Source organism: Erythranthe guttata, chromosome 3 (assembly GCF_056151865.1).
Source record: "Erythranthe guttata isolate IM_541 chromosome 3, IM_541, whole genome shotgun sequence".
Lineage (NCBI taxonomy): Eukaryota > Viridiplantae > Streptophyta > Magnoliopsida > Lamiales > Phrymaceae > Erythranthe > Erythranthe guttata.
Window position 1 is genome coordinate 7410764 of NC_142535.1, and position 24020 is coordinate 7434783.

The following is a 24020-nucleotide window of genomic DNA, read 5'->3' on the forward strand; positions in this document are numbered from 1 at the left end:
TTTTAAAAAAAATCGATCTTAGTCATCTATAGGAACAATAGAAATTCGTAGTCACATACTCTTAAGATCCTAGCTCAGATTTTGAACCCTAGTCGCTACCCATCATAGACACTCATAGTAATCCGTAGATACCCGTAGACACCCGTAATCATAAACGCTTGTAAAAAACGAAACCCTAGATCTGTAATCACAGCCGCCAGCCATAGCCACCGTCCTACATATCCCATACCCACTATCCACCGTACCCGCAACCACAACCACAACCACTCTAACTGCCTCTATACCGGTCGACTCCATAGCCGCCGCCAGACCCGCCATCCACGATAGCCGCCTTCATACCCACCGTCGCCATAGTCGTCGTCTGCCAGGTCCACCACCCGTCACAACCATTTCTAACCAAGTAAAGATCCGTCTCAAAAGAGCATACCAGTCGTTGCCACTCCATATTCGACTTTATAATCAACCCACCGTACTGTCCACCGCCATTAACGCTCACATCTGTAAAAAACAAAAGACAAAAATAGAGAAAAGGGGAGGGGGTTGGGGCGACATTATAGAGAGAGAGAGAGAGAGAGAGAGAGAGAGAGAGAGAGAATCAAACAAAGAGAGAGAATGAACTGGTGGTTACGTGAATTCAAAGAGAGAGAAGGCGTGGGTGGGGTGGGGCGGCGCAAAGAAAAATGAGTGGGAAAAAAAAATGAGAAAAAAACCCTAATTTTTTACTAGTTATATTAAGGGTATTTTCGGGTTAAACAAAAATCAAAGGATGTGAGACAAATTTTATTTAGAATTAAGGATTTGGTTAAAATATTCTATTTAAGGTTGTCATTCATATCTAATTAAGTTTGAATTAAGGGGTGTCAAGCATATTACCCCTATAAAAAAAAAATCGAAAAACTAATTTTATCCGATCCATCCGACTTTCACCCTTAAACTAGACATTAATACTGGGCAAACTACACCTCTCAACTAGTATATGTATATATTCCATCACAAGTGTGATTAATTGTAATCAAGTATCAAAATAAGTAGGATGTTGAGGAATGTTAGTGTTTTTTACGTTGAACAATTGCATCTTCTTAAATTACCTCTCTATTTTCTTATCATTCATTCGTTTGATTCATCTCTCCGATCAAATCCAACTTTCGTGGTGTAATCTTCTTCACTATGACGAATTTTGTCGAATTTGAATCAATTCCAGTGGAAACGCCGCGGTTTCATCAAACCCTTTTTCGCCTCAGCCCCCTTTTCCCATATTTGAAGCTCGATGTTGATGGTGAGTTCTATCTTTTCGTATTTTGACGGGTTATGTTTTTATATTCTCGTACACACGTTGCCATGTTGTTGCTGTGATTTTTATGCGTGTAATCAAGTTTTGAATTGAGGGTGAATCGAGTTTTTAACTGACTAATTTACAAGAAATTTCACCTTAGCTAGTCCAGCAAGATTCCTAATCAGGGAAACAAAGATCAGAAATTTCAACTTCGGCCTCATTTGGTTAGGGAGATTAGTCGTTATTAATTAAATAATTGGACTTTGTTTGATGTTTGGTATCCCAATAACTTGTCGTGTCGACCCACAACTATTATGTCAAAAACCCATAACGACGAGACTCCGAAGTTGCGCAGTAAAGGGATTTTAATGGCACAAGGAATCTGCCTTATTCCCCAAGTTCTTCACCCTATATAAGACCAAGCCAAGCACACAATTGAGGATCTTTTTTACGCAATTTTAAGAGCAACAAAGCAATAACGAAGACGAAGAATTCGAAGACTCTAAGCATAGATTTATCGTTTATGACTTATTTTATTTGTGTTTTTTCCTTTAATCATGAGTACCTAATTTTCTTATTTCTAGGATTTTATTTGGAACCCTATGTGGGATTTATGAACCCTTTTCTATGATTTCATGCAAGTTTTAATTCCGGTTTATTTCTTCTTCTTGTTTTATTAAGTTCATGAAACTGGCCACTTTATGCGCTTTTATGTTATTGTTAATCGCATGAATCGGAAGATCGGGTTAATAATTAGAACTGTGGTGGAAGAGCCTTTGTCGTATTAACATAGGAATATAGTTAATCTCTTAGGTAGCCATTATTGAGATTTGTGCTTAATGTTGTGTTCTAGAATTAATTGCGTAGGAATATAGTAATTGAATCTAGAGTATTAGAATCGTAATACACGCGGAAGCGGGTTATGATGATTTTAGCATCTCAGGTTAATAATCCTGGTTAATTGCTTGCATAATTGAAGGAATTGGGGGAGTAATAATCACATAGGGGGAAGAATAAAATCCTAGGCTTGCTTATCTTGATTGAATCTTCGTTTTAAATTGCTTTCTTGTTTTTGCTTGTTTTAATTTAGTTAATTCTCTCTAAAATTCGACCGTGTAGGGTGGGCTTGATAATAATTGGTAGAATTTAGCGTCTAGGATTAGATAATTAAATATTCCATGTGGGTTCGATATCCTGACTTTTAGTCCACTATATTACTTATACAATACGTGCACTTGCGTGTAGGTTTTCAGCCAACAAGTTTTTGGCGCAGTTGCCAGGGAATTATTTTAATTATTTCTTTTTATTCTAGCTCTAGATTTGAACAATTTTCACGATTCACCCATTTAATTTTTGTTTTATTTTTTTTAGGTACTGTGTATGCGTAGAACACTCGATCTTGCTAGAGAACCGTTTGATCCCGAAATCGAACGTACTTTTCGAGCGGCTAGGAGACTTCAACGCGAAAACAATATAATGGAGGACGAAGAACGTAGGGCAGCGGGAAATTTAATCGAGGCCAACGGAAACCAAGTCCAAGACCCACCCCCTCAACTTCCAGTACAGCCAGCAGTTCGTCCACGAGCACTTCAAGATTACATAATCCCAACTCTAGACGGATTCCGCCCGAGCATCCAATATCCACCCATTGAGGCGCACAATTTTGAGATCAAGCAAGGCCTCTTGACGATGCTCCAAAATAACGGGCTATTTAGTGGATTGGCAGGTGAAGATCCCCATCTTCACATTGTAAATTTTGTAGATAGCTGTAATTCCCACCGTCAAAACGGCGTTTCCCAAGAGGCGCTTCAACTAATTCTCTTCAAGCACTCCCTACAAGGAAGAGCTCGCCAATGGTTGATGTCCCAATCCCCCCACTCTATCTCGTCGTGGCCTCAACTTCTCAACCTTTTCATGCAAGTTTATAGCTCACCCGAGAAGGACGAGAGAATCCGACGAGAAATCCATAATTTTGTCCAAGAGCAAGGCGAGCAATTATACGAGGAATGGGAGAGATTTAAAACTCTTTTGCGGCAGTGTCCAACACATGGAGTCGAACAATGGCGGCAAATCCACATCTTCTACCAAGGGATTAACGAAAATGCACGAACGGTCTTAGATGCATCATCCGGGGGAAATTTTATGAGTCAATCGATATCGGATGCTTTTATCATGTTGGATCAAATTGCACAAAATCGGTTTGCCAAGTCAAGCGAAAGGACGGTGAGTGGAGCCAAGAAAGTTCCCGGAGTGTTGGAGTTAGATGCAATTACGGCCCTTCAAGCTCAAGTGACCCAAATTGCTCAACAAAATCAATTTCTTCTACAGCACATCAAATCAAGTCCACCACAACAAGTCCAAGTAGTTGATTCTCCATGTTGCGGTGGAAATCACTACACGCTCCCATGCCAACAAGATGTGGAATCGCTCAACTACGTCAGTAACGCGCCTCATCAATTCCAAAATAAAGGGTGGAATCACAAGGACAATATGGAGGAAATCAACAAGGCCAAGGATATCAAAGATTTCAAGGTCAATTCCAAAATCAAGCGCCTCCTCAACAAAGCTATCAAGGCAACAATCCACCGGCCCAAAAATCAAGCACGGAGGAGATTTTGGCCCAATTCATGACCGCTACCCAAGCCTCGCTGCGGAATTCGGAGAATCAATTCGCTAAATTCGTTGTGAATTAAGAGCCATCGAATACGGAAGATCCTCGAAATGAAAAGTTCGAGACGTGCCAAGCTATCGATGTCAAGATCGAAAAAAGGGAAGAAATTCAAATAAAGCCGCAAGTCACTGTAGCTGAATGGGTGGAACCAATCCCATATCCACAACGATTGCTAACAAAAAAGATCGAGGTCGAGACGTGCCAAGCAGTCACCTTGAAGAACCGCAAGAAACTGGAGGAAGCCCCACAAAAAAGAGAAGAGAAACACGGTAATCGAGAAGCCGAAAGTGAATGAGGAAAAAGAATCAACTCATGAAGAGCCACCATCAACGGTGCCTTCACAAGTCCCTCCAATTCCTTATCCTCAAAAATTTATAAAGAAGAAGCTCGATGTCGAATATCAAAGATTTTTGGACAAGTTGAAGGAAATTCGCATAAATATTCCTTTCATTGAAGCACTTTAAAAGATGCCAAAGTGGGTGAAGTTCCTCAAGGACCTCGTGAAGAAAAGTAAGAAATTGCAAGGGAACGAGATGATCCAACTCACGGAGCAAATTAGTGCAATTCTTACTCGGCCTCTTAAACAAAAACTCGGCGATCCAGGTAAGTTTACTATTCCTTGTACTATAGGAGGTAAAAATTTTAGATCGCTCATTGATTTAGGCGCTAGCATTAATCTTATGCCTTATTCAACCTTTAAAAATCTTGGGTTAGGAGAAATTGAACCAACGGCTATAACTCTGCAATCAGCCGATAGATCTTTAGTTTACCCAAAAGGTATTTAAGAGAACGTGCTAGTGAAAGTTAATAAATTTATCTTCCATGTTGATTTTGTTATACTTGATATAGATGAGGATAGGGAGATACCTCTTATCGTAGGGAGACAGTTTTTAGCCACGTCGAAAACTCTCATTGATTGTGCTAGTGGTGATCTTACAATGACTGTGCATGATCAAACAATCAAATTCAATGTTTTTAGTGGTAATAAAAATCTATGTGATAATAATGATTGTTTTGCTATTGAGCTTATGGATTTTACAAATAATGAAAAGTTTGATGTTTCGATCATGGACAATGGGAAAGCATCTTTGAGTGCAGGAGATGATGGCGGAAACGAAAATCGAAAGGAGCAAGTTTACTTCATGGACTCAATTTCAACTCCTCCGAGAGAAAGTCATACGAGTTTGAGTCTTAACGCCGATGAGAGTGCAAGGAAGATGTTGCCACCCAAAGATTCGAGCAAGTCACGAGAGAAGGATGAGTCAAGCTATTGTGGTCGTAAGGAGAAAATCAAAAAGGAATTGCACAAAGGACAATTGGTGTTATTGTGCAAATCCCGTCTTTGGTTATTTCCAAGGAAGCGCAAATCAAAGTGGTCGCTGCCGTTTATTGTCCAAGAAATTCTTCCTCACGAGGTGGTCAAAATAAATGAGTGAGATTCAAATCGTACGTTCAACGTGAATCGGAGCCGGCTCAAACCGTATTGGGAAGCGAGTGAAGATTGCCAATTGACTTCGGTCACTTTTGCTTGAAAATAAAGAAGCAATGTCGGGCTGAACACTTTAAACTTAGCGCTTCTCTGAGGCAACCCGAGCTTTATTGTTTTTCGTAGTTTTCTTTAATTTTTCGTTTGTTTTTATTGTCATAAGCATGCATTCTAATTTACTATTTTAATTTTACTTTTCACGGTCGAAAACGTGATCGAGGGTCGAGTCGGCCGTCCGTAAATAAAAAAAAAAAAAAAAAAAAAAAAAAAAAAAGAGAAATAGGGGTTGAGACGACCGTCCCACAAAAAAAAGGCATAAAACCGGGATGGCCGTCCCCAAAACAGTAAGGACCGGTAATTTTCGGACGGCCGTCCGAAATATGGGCACAAAACCCGGACGGCCGTCCCGGAAACAGTGAGGGACCGGTACTTCTCCAACGGCCGTCCGAGAAATACGTATAAACACGGGACGGTCGTCTCGTGAGCAGTGGTGAGGCAGAACGCTCGGACGGCCGTCCGAGAAATAGGCTTAAACTCGGGACGGCCGTCCGAGGCTATAATTGGGCGTTATAAATTTCTGAAAATCAAATTTTCTCCCCCATTATTTCCTAAACCTCTCTCTTTCATTCTCTCAACCTCCCACACACAATTTTCGAATTTTTGAACTTCTCTTCCAAAAATTCTTCAATTTCACACACATAATTCACTCACGCACTTTCAAATTATTATTTTGTGTTGGTATTGACAGGGAGGCTAGAGAATCGAACCAACTTCTTCAAAATCTAATCTTTCAAGGCACGCCCACAAGGTGTTCGACAAATTGCCTCAACCAAATTTGGTACCGCATCCATTCCAAAACTTCTCCCAACTATGTCGTCCAACAAACGAGGTCGCACGGATGAAGCTTCATCCTCCAAAGGCAAAGGCAAAGGCAAGAAAGGTGCCACCAAAACGACGATTCCTTTTCCCGAAAAAGAAGCTTTTAGTGTGGAAGGCGCCGCGACTCTATTCGATAAACAAGGCAAAAAGACCGTCATCACGGAACGGGCCTTGACAATCACGTTGTCACACTTAGCCAATCTTAACCAAGAAATCATAAGACGAGGATGGCAAAGGGTTTGTGAACCGGAGCCAATTTACAACATATCGATCGTACGAGAGTTTTATGCAAACACGTTAGTACTCAAGCATCCACGAGAATTCACAAGTGTGGTACGAAAAATTTATGTCAGTTGGAAGACGGATGATATAAATCAATATTACGGGCTCCCGTGGTTGGGTCAAAATTGGCGAGAGATGAGCAACGAAGTCACCAAAGAGCAAATTGGTGAAGTGTTGAGTGATGGGCATCCAAGATGGATTGAATACCCGGACAAGGGGACGTACAAACTCCGTTGGAAAAGCATCAATTATGAAGGCAAGGCGTGGTTGACGTTTATTTGCGCCAACATAATCCCGACTACATCGTTTAGTCAGATCAACCACGAACGGTGTGCGCTTGCTTATTACATTATAACGGGGAAGCCGGTCGACATCGGGTCAATTCTGTCCGATCAAATTTGGCTTTCCATGCGCGACAATACAAAGGGCATCTTCTTCCCTAGCCTCGTCACGGGATTGTGCAAAAGAGAGAAGGTCCCCAAATTGCCAAATGATATCGAGCTCAACATCCGGAAGACGATTGCCGATTTTGCGGCTTCGCTATTTAAAGAAGCCACCTATGACGAGCCGCAAGCCGCTCTTCAAGCCCGAGACGAGCCCGAAGCCTCAAGCTCCCGTTCTGATCGACGATTCCGAAAGAAGATGGAGCAAGAGATGATAATTACTAGGAACCGATTGACTATCGTCGAGCATAAAGTCAATACGGCAGAGGCACTTATACGGTGGTCAAGCAAGATGCTACAAGCTATTGTCCAACACTTGGGATGCGGGACGCCCGATTGCATTGAGCCGGCACCTTTACCGGCACCCATTCTTGAGCCCGTACCCGAGCTTTCCGATGAGGATGAGCATGAGAGAGCGAGGGAGGAGCACCTCGATCACATCGACTCCGACTAAATCAGGTGTTTTCTATCCTTAAACTTTGTGCTAAATTCGTTGAGGGCAACGAAAATTTTATGTTTGGGGGTGAAAAACATGTTATTTTTATGCTTATTTGTTTTAGTTTGCATGCATTAGGTTTTATTCTTTTTATTGTTTTTCTCGTTTTTATTGTTTTTCTCGTTTTTCCGGAATATAAAAAAAAAATTGCTTGAGTCGAATGCATCGATGATTTATGATGATAAGAGATGATCAATGTTTGATGATGAGATTGCTTGTTTTTGTGTGATAAGGATTTTATGTTTGTTTAGCTTTCGATTCAACGGGACTTAGAAGCGAATTATTGCTAGGAATCACATTTTGTGCATTGCTTTGGTTGAATGTTTTGTATTTAAAATTTGGAATTAATGTAACACCCTCCATGAATATTAGTTAAAGAAGAAATATTTTAGTGGACTTTAAAATTTTCGTATCGATTTGAACCTTGAGAAACCCAAATTTCGAACTTCAAAAGTGTTTCTCTTTACTTAAAATATAACCACACACCCAAGTTACGATTTTCATAAAGAGTGCTACCTAAACATCATCGGGGTTTGAAAAGAAAACTTGTAAGACAGCGGAAGGAAAATAAACTTGATTTAAATACCCCCGTTTAATAGACTGGATTCCTAAATCAGAGTAAAATAAAAATCTCCATTTTTACATAAGACCCTTTTATAGACGAAAGTGAAAACATGGATCTTTTACGGAATCCGGGTAAGACGTGCAGGGCCTCAAGGTTCGTGATTCCTCGAACTCCGCTCCGCTGCGCACTCTGATTACTTCAAGAACCTGAAAGGGGAAAATTCGCATAAAGCGTGAGCCCAACCACTGGCTCAGTAAGAACTTTGGCCTGACGATACTCACGCCTCTCTCAACGTGTCACTCACGTCCTATAAGGGTCCTAAAGTCCTCGCCTCTATGTCCTTTTGTGTAGGGATAATCCTAAAGCTCCTACTATGTCCTCTATATTCAATTTATTCATTTAGACCAAGACATTCGATCACATAAGTGAAAGCACATAACATCACATACGAATACAGTACTTCTATTCTTCAAAATTAAGAACCACGAAGCATGAATATTATCATAAAACATAGTCGAACATATAGCTCTACATATAAACATATAATACTGTTTACCTCAATCTTGGTATATTGGACACACAGTCCTCTTTCATATTATACGGATATAAAATCCTCATATTACTTGCGGACATAAAGTCCCTTTAGTATCAATTTAACACTTTACGCATATAAATGCAATGCAACAAGATCCTTATCAGAATCCCAACGTGACAATCTAAACATCAGGTAATATACGACAACACACGGGTCACAAAGGCACATTATTACCCATAAGTCATAAAAGCACACTATACCCACATAATTCACGTTATTATGCAAAATAACCCAAAAGGCATGTGAATGCGATGCATGGAAAAATATTTTCACTTTATCGGATCCGCGGAAAATTAATTTATGTACTCAAGCAATAAACTATAAAGCATTTCGAGCCCGTTTCTATTGTGGAACAAACCACTCCTTTTGAACTTTTATTGGATACCGGCCCACCGTATCCGATGTTTATTCTGCCAAGTATTTCGTTAATTTTTCAAACTTTCAAGAGGATACGTGATATACTTGAGACCTTAATCAATAGTTTAAAAACTCGTTTTCGTTTACCATAAAATCATGAAAAAAATCCGTTTCTCGTTTACCATAAAAATCGTGTAAAACATATTTTCGTTTTCCCTAAAAATCGTAAAAAAACAAATCCATTTTCGGTTACCGGATCCGTGAAAAATTAATTTCCATACCTGGCCAATAAACTGTTACGAGCCCATTTCTTTAGTGGGATCAAACCACTCTTTAACAATATTTGGATACCGGCCCACCGTATCCCGTTTATTCACTCAAGCATTCCATTAATTTTCCAAACTTTCAAAAATATGTGCTATGCATGGACATGAATGCTAAGACCAAAATGCACATGAATGCAATGTGTGTTAAAATTCAAATTTCATTTTGTCGGGTCCGTGAAAGATTAATTTATGTACCTGGATAATAAACCTATTACGAGCCCGTTTTCACTAAGTGGAATCAAACCACAACACATCATCCTAGTTGGATACCGGCCCTCTATATCCGAGTTGTTTATTACCCGGTATTCCATTAATCTTCCAATTTTCAAAACACGTGTTATGCATGGACATGAACACTTAGACCATAATCCTATTACCGTTTAAACACCACAAATAAAACACAAATATGTCAAAATAAAATAACACAAAGATTTACTAACCACATATTATCACATAGACTAATTAAATCACACATATGGTACAAATACATACACGTCTGTACACACACACGACAATGATATCCAATCAAGTGTGGCACAATAAACACAAATCACGTAAAGATTATTGTTCATCCACACACACACATATAGCTGTATACACCCCCACATAATTTATAATAGTATATTTTATATTTACGTAAACCATGGATCGGAGTTTTCACTCGACGACCACGTAGGTTGCTATAGAGATAGTATACATATATAAGCCGTGGATCGGGAATTATTCCTACGACCACGCAGGCTAGGATATATAAATATATAGTCGTTTATTTAACATATATATAAAGTATGAAATATAGGATATACTATATAGCATTAACGAGTTTAATTGACCAATAATCCCACAAGTAATCTCAACAATCTTCAATACTTACACACATACGGCACACACTTAATGAATCTCAAACCAACATACTAAATCAATCGAAACACACATAATGACTTAAATGAATAATTCATGACCATAACTATAATTAAATTCAACTTATCATATTTTATTATCTTAATATAATTTTAATTCTTCTATTAACTAAGGATCAAGAATTTAAAACCATACTTCTAAACATACTTTCTAGTTCAAAATAGTTTATTTTAGAAAATCGGACAGTTTCGGTATTTCGTCTTTGAAAATTCATATCTCTTAGAAAATACATCCAAAACACCTGAACGTTTCACAAGATGTTCACCTATAAGTCTATTCTACCTTGGTAAAACAGTTCAGCAAGAAACCTAACCGTTTAAGAGAAATAATTAATTTAGTGCAGTGACACAGTCAAATTTTCCAGAACAGAGCAATCAACTTTAAAATTACCAAATAATTCATACCTTGACCCAAACACTGTGAAATTTTGCAAAGAAGAATTTTAATAAGTCTTTAATCATATCCAAGTAAATCACATAAATAAAATTAGTATAAAGTCGTATTAAACACATAGTTCATAAATGACTCAATATAAGTCCTATTTATGCATAATTTATATCAAAATGAAGCTAACCAAAATATCTAGTCTACTATGAAATTTCATAATTTTTTCTTAAGGATTACCCGATGAGACATGCAATACAAACAGATGCTGCGAAACTGAAATTCAATTAGTGTTCATCAAGAACTTTATCTTCTAAAGCCCAAAATTAAAACCACAATCATATAATTCATTTAAACACATAAAATTGATATTAATTAGGTTATTATTTCAGTAAAGACCAAGAGGTCCTTACCCATGAAAATCAAAGGCTAAGTAGGAGAAGAAACCAAGGATCCATGGAGTTTTGGCTTGGAAGTCTTTGGGCTTGACATGGGTGGTATTGGATTGCTTTGGCTTGGAAGTTTTGAGAGATTATATGGTTGTTTCTTGGAGTGTATTTGGGGAATCTCGAATTTAGGGAGAGAGAGGCATTTTGAGAGGATTTTAGAAGAGGAAAAGAGAAACTTTTATGAAGAATCTTGAAGGTCTGGAAGTGGAAGATGAATTCTTCCTTTTGGGGCTGTATTTGGACGAGAAATAGAGGAGAAAATGAGTGATTTTTGGCTGATGTTTTTATGCTGAAAATAGTGAAGATGAAGGGCCAATTTATAGGGGAGTAGAGGGACTTACTTGCAATAAAGAAGGCAAGAGGGTGTAGATTACAATTAGGGGAATTAGGACACTTGTAAACACTCCACAAATCCAACACACACAGCCCATACACACGGCAATTTTACAACACTCAAGCACATGCACACACAAAATCTATAGATATATATGTATCTATATATATAATATTAAAATAATGGAAAGAACAATTTGGGAGGAAATTACTATGTATTTACCGAGAGAGACAGTTATGGGCATGTATGTCACATACATGTACATTAAATAAACATGCACATAGAACATACATACATATATACACATAATTAAACCCTCACATATATAATCAAGCACATATATGATAGTATACATATTCATAAATATCATAATTTATAAAATTCACTTAAACACTTAGAATGCATTGAAATTACTAATTAATCCATGATTGCATATTCATCATTTATTCAAAATAATCTCATATAATGCATATAAGCAATTAAGGTGCATAGCATTTACTAATTAAGTTATGAAAGGTAATGTATGTATAGAAATGTGTATATCGATAATTTATTCAATAAATCCCTATAATATGCTTATGAAAATGTGGGGTGTTACAATTAATTTGTGCTAGATCATGCTATGTTCGGTTTTAAGATTCACCTTAGGAAATTTATGATACGAAATATTGAGTAGTGAGTGATTTGGGATATGATTTGGGCCTTCTTTGAACTGTTTGACCCTTTCAAGCAGACCTTTTTATCGAAATTATCCTTAGAACCTTGATTTGAGACTCGGAGAAAAGGTGTTCTTTCTTTTAGCCAATGTGTAAGGTAGAATAGGTGGAGATTCTTGAAAAATTACCCCTTGGAGTTCGGTCGAAATTTTTTATAAGGTCCTTCTTCTTCTTCGAAAAAAAAAAAGAAAAGAAGACAAATATCTATGCTTCTATATATATATAATATAAAAATAAAAAAATAAAAAAATAAGAAGAAGAAGAGACTAGAAGGGAGAAATAAGGGCTAGTTGTTGAATTATATTTGAAAACTCGATCCATTGCCTCAAAAGCAAAAGTGGAGACTTTTGAACTTTTGAAAATCGAGTTTATTAAAGTCCGTAGAGGTGAATTCATTGTTTCAAACGCATATCTTTCAAATTTTGGCGTAATCACCTAAATTCAAGAAGAATAGCCACATATACCCATATTTCCTACCTCGAACCAAAGAGCCTAACAATTGAAAGCCACAAAGCCCCAATGATCCCAATAGCTTAATGTTCGATATTAGTAGAGTAGAATAATTTGGTGAGTATTTGGAGTCAAGCATATGCATGTAAGTATAAATTATTTCTATCTTTAATTTGCAAATATTGGATGCTTGAAGCAATTGTGTATTGTGGTTTTTGGTAATGGTGAGTGACTAAGTGTTGTTGAATTTTGAGCTTGCGAATGCCTAAGAATTGTCATTATAATTACAAGTTCTGAAAACGTGAAGTTGATCATTGATCTTTGTGATGAGATGTAATAGTTCTGTTATTTGCTTATTGGTAGATTTTGCTTGAGGACAGGCAAAAGTTCAAGTTTGGGGGTGTGTTAAGTGTATATTTTTACACTTTATCGTACCTTTATATTTGAGCTTTTGGTGTGTTTTAACAATAATTGGTGCTTAAAAAGTTGATTTATTGTATTTTAGGTACAAATTGAAGAATTGGAAAAGTATGGGGACAAAACTGCAATTTTGGCAAAAATATGGGCCAAAAGTGAAAAAATCAAAATTTTGAAGATTTAAAGCTCGGACCCCCGTCCGAGTTTTAGTGCAAATTGTGGGACCCCCGTCCGAGACTCCGAAGTTGCGCAGTAAAGAGATTTTAATGGCACAAGGAAACTGCCTTCTTCCCCTATTTCTTCACCCTATATAAGACCAAGCCAAGCACACAATTGAGGATCTTTTTTACGCAATTGTAAGAGCAACAAAGCAATAACGAAGACGAAGAATTCGAAGACTCTAAGAATAGATTTATCGGTTATGACTTATTTTATTTGTATTTTCCTTTAATCATGAGTAGTTAATTTTCTTATTTCTAGGATTTTATTTGGAACCCTATGTGGGATTTATGAACCCTTTCCTATGATTTTATGCAAGTTTTAATTCCGGATTATTTCTTCTTCTTGTTTTATTAAGTTCATGAAAATGGCCACTTTATGCGCTTTTATGTTATTGTTAATCGCATATTCGGAAGATCGGGTTAATAATTAGAACTGTGGTGGAAGAGCCTTTGTCGTATTAACATAGGAATATAGTTAATCTCTTAGGTAGCCATTATTGAGATTTGTGCTTAATGTTGTGTTCTAGAATTAATTGCATAGGAATATAGTAATTGAATCTAGAGTATTGGAATCGTAATACAGGCGGAAGCGGGTTATGATTATTTTAGCATCTCAGGTTAATAATCCGGGTTAATTGCTTGCATAATTGAAGGAATTGGGGGAGTAATAATCACATAGGGGGGAGAATAAAATCCTAGGCTTGCTTATCTTGATTGAATCTTCGTTTTAAATTGCTTTCTTGTTTTTGGTTGTTTTTAATTTAGTTTAATTTAGTTAATTCTCTCTAAAATTCGACTGTGTAGGGTGGGCTTGATAATAATTTGTAGAATTTAGCGTCTAGGATTAGATAATTAAATATTCCCTGCGGGTTCGATATCCGGACTTTTAGTCCACTATATTACTTGCGTGTAGGTTTTCGGCCAACAATAGAATAATTTGGTGAGTATTTGGAGTCAAATATATGCATGTAAGTATAAATTCTTTCTATCTTTAATTTGCAAATATTGGATACTTGAAGCAATTGTATGATTTGTGGTTTTTGGTGATAGTAAGTGACTAAGTGCCGTTGAATGTTAAGCTTACGAATACCTAGGAATTGTCATCATAATTGCAAGTTCTGAAAACGCGAAGTTGATCAATCGATCTATGTAATGAGATGTATAGTCGAGTTTTGTGCGCATAATTTGATTTTAGTTGAGGACAAGCAAAAATTCAAGTTTGGAGGTGTGTTAAGTGTATATTTTTACACTTAATTGTACCTTTTAATTGGAGCTTTTGGTGTGTTTTAACGATAATTGGTGCTTAAAATGGTTATTATTTGTATTTTAGGTACAAATCGAAGAATTGACAACTTATGGGGTAAAAACTGCAAATTCGGAGAAAAAGTGGGCCAAAAGTAAAAAAATCAAAACTCTGAAGAATTAAAGACCGGATGACCGTTCGGTTTTCAGAGTTATTTCTCGCACGGGCGTCCAGGTTCACGAAGTGGCGCAGTGAAGGAAGTTTAATTACACAAGGAAACCGCCCTCTTATATTTTTGCACCCTATTTAAAGGCCAAAAAGCACACAATTAGGAATCTATCTTTTTTACACGCAATCTAGGAGCAAGAGAACAGAGCAACGAAGACGAAGACTTGACGAATATTCATCATAGTTCTCCCTTTTTACTTTTATTTCTCGATTTTTATGAATTTTCGTATTTTTATTATGCTTTCCGTAGAGAACATGAGTAGCTAAGTTTTTAAATTTAGGATTTTGTTGGAACCCTATGTGGTAATTCGAACCTATTTTTCTACTATTATGCAAGTTTAAATTCTTCGATTATTTCTTCTATATTGATCTTATTTAGCGCATGAACGTAGCTAATTTATGTTGCTATGTGTTATTGTTGGAATTGAATCGACGGATCGTTTTAATAAATAGAACAGGGATAGAAGAGCCTTCGAGTAGTTCTCACCGGATGAGTGTGTTAATTGCATGTATTATCGTAGACATACAGATAATATCTTAGGTAGCCGTTTTCGAGACTTGTTATTTAATGCTTTATTCATACTAGGTTTGCATAGACATGAGTGAATCGTTTATGAATAATAGACTCATAATACCCGCGACAGCGGGTTATGAGTAATTTCGTGTCTTGGGTTAATAATCGAGAATCGTAACTTGCATGATAGAGGTTAATTGGGTGATAAATTATCGCATAGGGGGGAGATAAAATCCTAGATCCGTTTTTATATTGATATTCTCTTTTGTTATTTACTTTTATAATTAGTTTAATTTATTTAGTTGATTAATTTGACAACCTTGCGTAGGCTGGATAAAAATCATAATTGTTAGAATTTGGTACTTAGGATTAGATAATTTGAGTATTCCCTGTCGAATCGACATCCGACTCTCACGAGTCCACTTTTACTACTTGTTTGCGATACGTGCACTTGCGTGTTAGGTATTTAGCCCCAACAAAGCTCAACAAAGGGATGGCCGCGTTGAAGACCGTATACAGTAGGCGGGTAATGAAGTGACAGCTTGAGGTTGACAACCTCGTTTTGCGATGAGCGGATGCCCTTAAACTAACTAGAAAACTCGAGGCATACTAGGTAGGGCCCTATAAAATCGTACAGAAACTCACGGGGGGGCTTACTGGATCGAAGACCAGCTCGGTAAGAGAATACCGCGGCCATGGAATGTGTGTCATTTGAAAAGATTTAGGCAGCTTTTTGAAGGGCGAGGTAAATACACCCGCCCTCTTCTTCCCAGTTACGACTGTTATTTTTACTTAACCTTTTTGTAGCAACAATATGACGGAAAAAAATTTTGCAACAAAAAACAAATAAATTTAAGCGAAAACAAAAGCCAGGGTCGGAGGTGACCCCACATAAAAATACAAGCCGAGGTCGGAGATGCAAACCGAGGTCGGAGGCGACCCCCCACAAACACAAAATCCGGGGTAAGAGGTGACCCCGCACGAAAACAAATGACGGGGTCGTTGGCGACCCCACATAAAAAAAAGCAAGCTGGGGTCGGAGGTGACCCCGTATGTAAACAAAAGCCGGGGTCGGAGGTGACCCTACACAAAAACACAAGTCGAGGTCGGAGCTGACCCCGCACCAAATCGCAAGCCAGGGTCGGAGGTGACCTCGCACAATAATTGCTAGTCGGATCATATGTTGAAGGGAAAGGAAAGATACGAGATGGGATATAAAACAATGAGACGTAAAGTTCACACTCACATTTGTAGAAGATAATTGAAGTCAAAACCTCAAAAGGCGAGATGGGCAAACAAAGTCCATTAAAAAAAAAAAAAACACAAACAACTTAAATGTTCCTTACAAAAGAAAAATGCATAACACACGAAAATAAGGAAATTCTCTATTGGCTACCCTCTGTATCTTCGAGACTCGGACGTCATCAGCAGCAGTTGTCCACCAAGAAAGCCCATCCTTCCATCGTTTCAAGGTTTGCCAGGAGGATAGCATCTCGTCCGCAGGTACCCTTGCAATCACGGAAGACGATTGCAGCATGAGGTTAGATCCTGACCCCGCCACATCAGATTGAGCAATATTGATGGTATGCGTCACGGCGAAGTCCGTGTAAGGCATTAGGACCATCATCAAGTCGGGGGAATTTAGGAACATGCGCCGCAACTCCGGGGAGTCTCTCTCTAACAACGCTTTCTTCTTAAACAGGAAAAGAGCAAAAATCTTCACTCTTAGCGCGAGCTTTTGCTCTCTTTGGCAAAATCCTCCTTCTCACGATCTAGCTCATCTCCTAACTCGAGTATTCGCCGATGAGCAGCCGAGATATATGACCTCCTTAAACTTCTCCTCCTTTGTCGCCAGATCGGCTTTCTCCTTTTTCAATTTCTCCATGTGGAGGGATACCTCTTGGTGTACCCCTGTTAGCAAATGCTCCAAGTAAGTGGGAGAGGGCGGCACAGCTTATTCGGCTCAGCTCCTCCTCGCTGAGTTTGGTCATAATGGCTTGGTCATTGACGAATTGGAAGCTCCGAATAAAATCCACCATCTCGTTGGTGCCTTGTTGGGGTAAATGTAAAGATGGAAGCAACGTGATGGTCTTCCGAGCTGGCCGAGGTATCAGAATTGTTGACGAGGACGGAGCCAAAGTGAGGGGTGGTGTCAGTCCATTTTTCTTTGATGGCGTGTGGGAAGATTTTTTTCTTGGGCAGCGGCGGCGCATTGCCCTCATGAACAAGAAGCTTGTTGCGCGTTGAGGTCGAGATCAAATCCCTTGGCGGCTCGACCACGGCCGGTGCCCTGGTTGGAACAGATGGAGGGCGCGCGTCTCGGCTTCGGCATGAACATTTTTGCTTATGCGCACAAAACAATACGATTCAGAGTTAATAAGACACACATATTAAAACCGAAATAAAGTATCACATTACCACGTTCTTCGAAGCTTAAAGGGGCCCTAGAGAACGGAGAAAACCGAACGAAGCTAGGAGCCCCGGCTATTTTATGGCGGCCTTGACGTCTAGATATTGCTGGTCGAAGTATTTCTTAATGTAGGTGACGTCAACGAGCACATCTTCAGAAGGATCTGGAAGCACGAGGTGAACTTGGGAGGCTTCGAGGACAAAAGGCCAGGGTGTGCAGGAAGCAACGGAGAAATATTTACGATCCCAGTGTCGGACTTTATTAGGGATGTTATGGAATATTTTCTCTGGGCGGTTGAAGCGTTAATAGCTCCCGCCACTACGGTGGGTGAAGAAAAAATAGCAAAATAGATCGGCGCATATATGTTTTTGATGCCGAGAAAAACACACACCATATAAAAACAGTTCATGATCCTGAAAGAACTGGGAGATAAGTGATTGAGGGGTATTTCGAATTTTTGGGAGATATCAACAAGAAAAGGGTTTAGAGGTAACGATAGTCCTCGTACCATGGGATGTAGTTCCATCTGTTGGAGTAGGGGAGGTCGGCAGGCCCAGATAGGACGTAGTGATAGTCTGTGCCAAGCTCAATTATCTCGGTCATTAAGAGACAATGGTGCAGAATGGTTTACCGCGCAGATCTCGGACGGCAGTAACATAGGTGGCGGCCACAGTGTTGGTTGTGTCACCTCGCCCAACCGCCACCACTTTTGTGGCGGCAGCGTCCAATGAATCAGCCGGTGAAGCCATGGACCCTAATAGTTCTTCGAAGGAATTGCCCAGGGGGTTGTACTCACTGGACATCAAGGGTGGCGAGGCCATTTTTATGAGAACTAAAGGAAAGAAAATGACAAGATTGGTGCAAACTAATGGAAAAGTAAGGAAGCAAGGAATCACGTAGATAAAAGGTCACCGGAAACCCACTGAACGGTTGTGTGCGTGTTGTCGGATGAACGGAGAGGGGTCGGGAGTTGTATCGGGCAAAGCGCAAGTTGTAGAGGATGATAGGGCGAAAGGAAGAAGATGAAAAAAGAATTTGAATCTCAACTGGGGATATTTTTAGGAACTTTGTTTGGGTCTAGGACAGCCGCACGATAAGAGGAGCACATCCTACAACCACCATTGCGTCACTAATGTCAGGGTGACACGTCGTCGCCACTCGAACCGTCTGCAGCAGAGCCGTGTGTAGCATGCTTGTCTGCATACATGCACGCCTCCCAAGGCAATTAACATCATTATGATGACTCGGTTCTCGGGCCAGCCCATTTGGGTAGAATGATTTCAAAGGACGCATTTAATTATCTTCCGGCTGTCAAGCTCACCCGGATTACTTATAAGCACTTAGTTCTTCGCGACTATTCGTTTCGATCTCATCCCGACAAACTAGGGGGAGTAAGCTGGATCGATTTTTCTCAAAGACCCAATGATAATAGAGGTCAGTTCCCCACGACTATTTGCCTCGATCTTGTCCCGACAATCTAGGGCGAGTAGGTAGGTTTGATTTTATCAGCTTAGGTGCATTTAGCAGTTAGTTCGCCATGACTATTTGTTTCGATCTCGTCCTGACGAACTGGGGGAGTAGGTGCATCTGATTTTTTCATAGCCTCGGTGCTTTTATTGATTATTCGTTCCGATCTCGTCGCAACGGACTAGAGGGATAAGGCACGATCGAATTTTCCCACCAATTCCTAATGAAACCCAGGGTTTAGTTCGCCACGACAATTCGCTTCGGCCTTGTCGCACCGACCTAGGGGTAGTAGAGAGGCTGAGATGCAAAACGTTACAACAACATACCTTTTGTCCTTTATTGGACCAAACTACACATTGTCTTTGCCAAGGTGTACTAGTGGGAGTAGGTGATCTGGGCTGGTTTGCCTCTAGTAACACAAGGCCCAAGTGATTTGGGTTAGTCTGCCTCCACATAAACGCATTGCCCAAATAATAAAAGAAGCCCGCTTGTACCGCTCATGTGAGGAGCAGACCTAACAACAGGGCGAAGGGTGTTACGAACAAAGCGGAAAGCCTGTAGACTTGACAACTTGGGAGAAAGGTCTCAGGAATTATAACCTCGCGCAACGAATGTCAACTAACATGATCAGCCCACTCCGGTACGAGGAAATAGCAAAGGACCTCGCCCTAGGAAGGGTGTGCGCGGGTTGATCTCGCCTGAGAGTATTAACCTCGTCTAAAGATAATGAGGAGACGGAGGACTGACGTGAAAGGACGTTTGGTAGGACATGATAGGGGAGCGGCGATGGTTTCCCACGTGGAATTGTAGGGTAGGTAGGAAGCAATAGTCCAGGCTACTACAAGCCTCCCACGTGGCTAGATGGAACCCTTGGAGCTCGTAAGGTATAAGTATAAATGGAATATCTTAGATTAATCTCTAGGTTTACCTTTTTTGGGTAATTACATATACATTCTTATATAATTACATGTTATTTTCCACTAATGATTGTACTCCGATTAACTTAACCTTTGAAGTGCTAATGTCCCGGAGAACACCCTCTGGCACTCGTGTTTTGCAGATTAAGCAGGTCTCAGGAACTGGATCCGTCAAGGGAAGATATTATTCTTGCCCGTTAGACCTCGAAAGCCCATATATGTAGAGCCTATATTGATATAACCCATATCCCTATTTATTCTATTTATTGTATGGCCAATCACGTTTCATCAATTATTGTGGTTGACAGTAAAATTACCGTAAACACAATAATGTCACTGTCAACCACATCAGTATTTGTTTTTTTTTTGGCTCTTTTATTTTCTTTGATTCGTTAACCGGTCAACGTAATAATATTACTATCTACTATTGAAATATCAATGTGGTTGACAGTAAAATTATTGTTAACACAATAATATTATTGTGGTTGACAGTAATATTACTGTCGTTACAATAATATTCCAGTCAACGACAGTAATATTACTAGGGACCACAATAGTATTATTCTTTTTGGATTTTTATTATGTTTGCATTTGTTAACTGGTCAACATAATAATATTATTGTATTACACAATAATTTATTATGGAACATAGTCGTTGTGTTAATATTACTATGCTAGATAGTAATATAGGAATATGACTATGTTAAACAGTAATACAGTTAATATTACTGTCAACCACTGTAAATATTACTGTATTTTACGGGGCCAAAAAAATTTCAGAAAAAAAAAAGTTATAAAAAAAAGTTTATCTTTAATTTTAGTCTTATACACACATCTGGACTTTTATCTAGATTTTTTTGTAAAAGAGTTTTTGGTCTGGTCCTCTTTATGAGTAAGTAATCCATAACGAGCTTATTTATAATAGCCCTTAAATATAAAGGCATATGTTTAAATGTAGTTGAGGTGGATAAATATATTTTTAAAGTACAATGGCTCAGTGTTACATATTTCATTAAATTAATTATATAGCAATGGTTAAGTTGTGAAAATTAGTTGTGAGCTGTAAAATAAAATTATATATATGCTTGGATTAGAGGTGTAGATAAAATATTCGTACATTGAGTCTACTAAATCTTTTATAACTCGTTTGTTTTAGAAATAATTACATTTTTGTCCTTATACTTTACCACTAATTCATTTTTCATCCCTACACAAGTTGAATTGACATTATTCGTCCATAAACATGTCATCTTTTTGAATTTTCCGTTCTGCCGTTAATCCTTGTTACTTTGGACGGAAATCTTACGTGGACATGAAAATCTTAATATATGCTGTTGATATGGATGATTGATCACATGTATCTTGCTATTGATCGTCGACAACTGTATCGTCGATACAATTGTCGGCTGTATAATATATATTTCGACTTTGCATGAATTAATTAATAAGGAAGACATGGAGATCTATATTTTTTTTAAGTTGTTTCTGAACTGATATTTTGTTCTATTCAACATTATTAGAGACGATTGAAGATTGCATCAATTAAAAACAACTTAGAATTAAATATGGATTAATATCCCTACACCGGTCAGGAATTTTGTTTTTTTAAATGAGTAGTTAACATCAATTAGGTTTTCTTCCAATATGAAGATAATGACTTGTAAGGGCAGGAAATTTAAATTAAAGTTTATAGAATTGCAAATCGTGCAAATCTTCATTATGTAACAAAACAAAGAATTCTTGTTGAGTAGCTTAACATGTTATAAATTTCATTAAACATACCGAAATATATTAATTAACATCTTCTCTTCAAAGAAACATATCATGCAAAGTACAAATTGCATTGCATCATATGTGTATGATAGAAAAAAAATGTGTTTAGGGGATTATATCAAGGCAATTTACGAGTTCAAAGAGGTGTATTATAGAAAACATAAGTGATTTGGAAAATAAGGCTTACTTTATAATCAAGATGCAACCTGAAGTTGAAGAGGGGGGTTGACTCTTGCGTATCATGTGTGAAGCACATGTTATTTTCCATCCAAACTAACCAGCTAAATGGACGAGGGGCAAAAGTAGCATAAAATTTGGCATGTCTAGGGATGGATAATATCACTCCAACTTATTTAGAAATGAAAAGCGAATAAGTGGACGGAAAAAAGTATAGGACAAAAAGTGTAATTATCCCTTTTCTTATTTTATTATATTTTATAATCATTTCTATTGATATGATTTCTTTTCAAATAAATGTAAATCTCATAATAAGTTATATTTTGAAGCTTAAAAAATTGATTCAATTTCAAAATACGTATAAAATTACACTAAATCGTAAACAAATGATAGAATTATGTCAAATTGAATTTCTTTTAGGCGGCGGTTATATGCAAGCCTATGTTTTTATTAGTTCAAGACCTCCAACATAAAAATACTAATTTACCCTTAATGAAATTTAAAATCAAATAAAAAACACAAAACATTAAAAAATAAAAAAAAAAATTATTTCCTTTGTGCAAGACCAAATAAAATACATAAATCCAGAAACTCATCTTCCTTATTTTACGACTTAAAACTCTCCTTCTTCTTCTCCTTCTTCTTCACAAACCCACCAAGAAATCCTACACACCAAAATTATCAAATACATACCAAACATTCACGATGGAACCAGAAAACAATGATATGGTGGTTTACGAGGGTGGAGAACACAATGAAATATGTTTTAACCGTTTATTTTTGCTTTTGGGTCGTTTTTTTTTTTTTGTTGGGGAAAAAAATCGACGATACCAAAAATCGGTCTGCAAATACCGATTTTTGTTACTAAAGTCGGTAACCACATTCCGATTATTTTAACAAAAATCGGTACTTAAAAACCGATTTTTGTAGTAAAAATCGGCATGACAACACCGATTTGTTTTTGTATTATCGGTATTGTCATGCCGACTTGTACTACAAAAATCGGTTTTTAGATACCGATTTTATTATATGTGTCTTTTTAAGACCGTTTTCTCATACTTTCATGCATCAACCTAGGGGATTGATTGAGGATTATTCAAATGAATTATCTAACGAATAAATATTTGAGATACGGAAACCTCTACTCGGTTGGGTTAAAGGAGTGGTAGACGCCACCGAATGGGGATAAACATTTTCGTTTCAAATATTTAAAAAATATCAATTAACCAAATATATAATGTATTATTTAAAAAAAATCAAAAAATATCGGTATTCGAAAACCGATTTTGTACTCAATAATCGACATTAGAACGCCGATTTTGACTTGTAAAGTCGACGTTGTGTCGCCGATTTGGTTAACAAAAATCGGCATTATGACGCCGATTTTCGTGTACAAAATCGGTCTGGATAAACCGATTTGGGAAACCAACGAAAAAAAAACCCAATTTCAATCTCAATTTTTTTTCCAAAATCGGCCAAATCATTGCAACCCAACAAGAAATAAGCATAGATTAATGTTCATTCATACATATTTATCTAGAATTGATGTTCGATTAATGTTTTCGAATTTACAAATAAAAATTTAGTCAAAAGGACATCGATGCTCGATTAATGTTTTCGAATTTACAAACAAAAGTTTAGTAAAATGGACTTACTTGTTGGTGGTGGTGCGGTGGTGGTAATGGTGCGGTGGGTGGGTCGCTGGTCATCGCCGGTGCGGTGGAAGTCTCGTTGGTTGGCGTCGGTGGTTGGCAGTCGTGATATTTTTTTTTTTTTTTGTTTTTTTTTTGATTTTTGGTCTTGAACAAATTAAAAATAAGATTTTTTTTGTATTTGAGTATTATTTGTGGATAAGGGTATATTTGTCATCTTTGGTCTTGATGTAATAAAATTAGATTAATTTACGGGCTTGAACTAATAAACTTCTTTATGTGGTTTTGAACTAATAAAAAAATGGGCTTACATATAACCCGGCACCTTTCTTTTAATATTTGAATCGAAAAGTTAGAAACTAGAAATAAACCGT

General features: G+C 37.9%; 1 long non-coding RNA gene across 1 annotated transcript; it reads right to left on the minus strand.

Moving 5' to 3' along the window:
- Nucleotides 1-8042: 8042 nt before the first annotated feature.
- On the minus strand, nucleotides 8043-11551 carry LOC148771677 (uncharacterized). The gene is made up of 2 exons (XR_016030271.1): nucleotides 11092-11551; nucleotides 8043-8301 (listed from the first exon to the last, which is right to left on the minus strand). It is a non-coding gene; the product is annotated as an uncharacterized LOC148771677 (long non-coding RNA).
- Between the last annotated feature and the right edge of the window lie 12469 nt (nucleotides 11552-24020).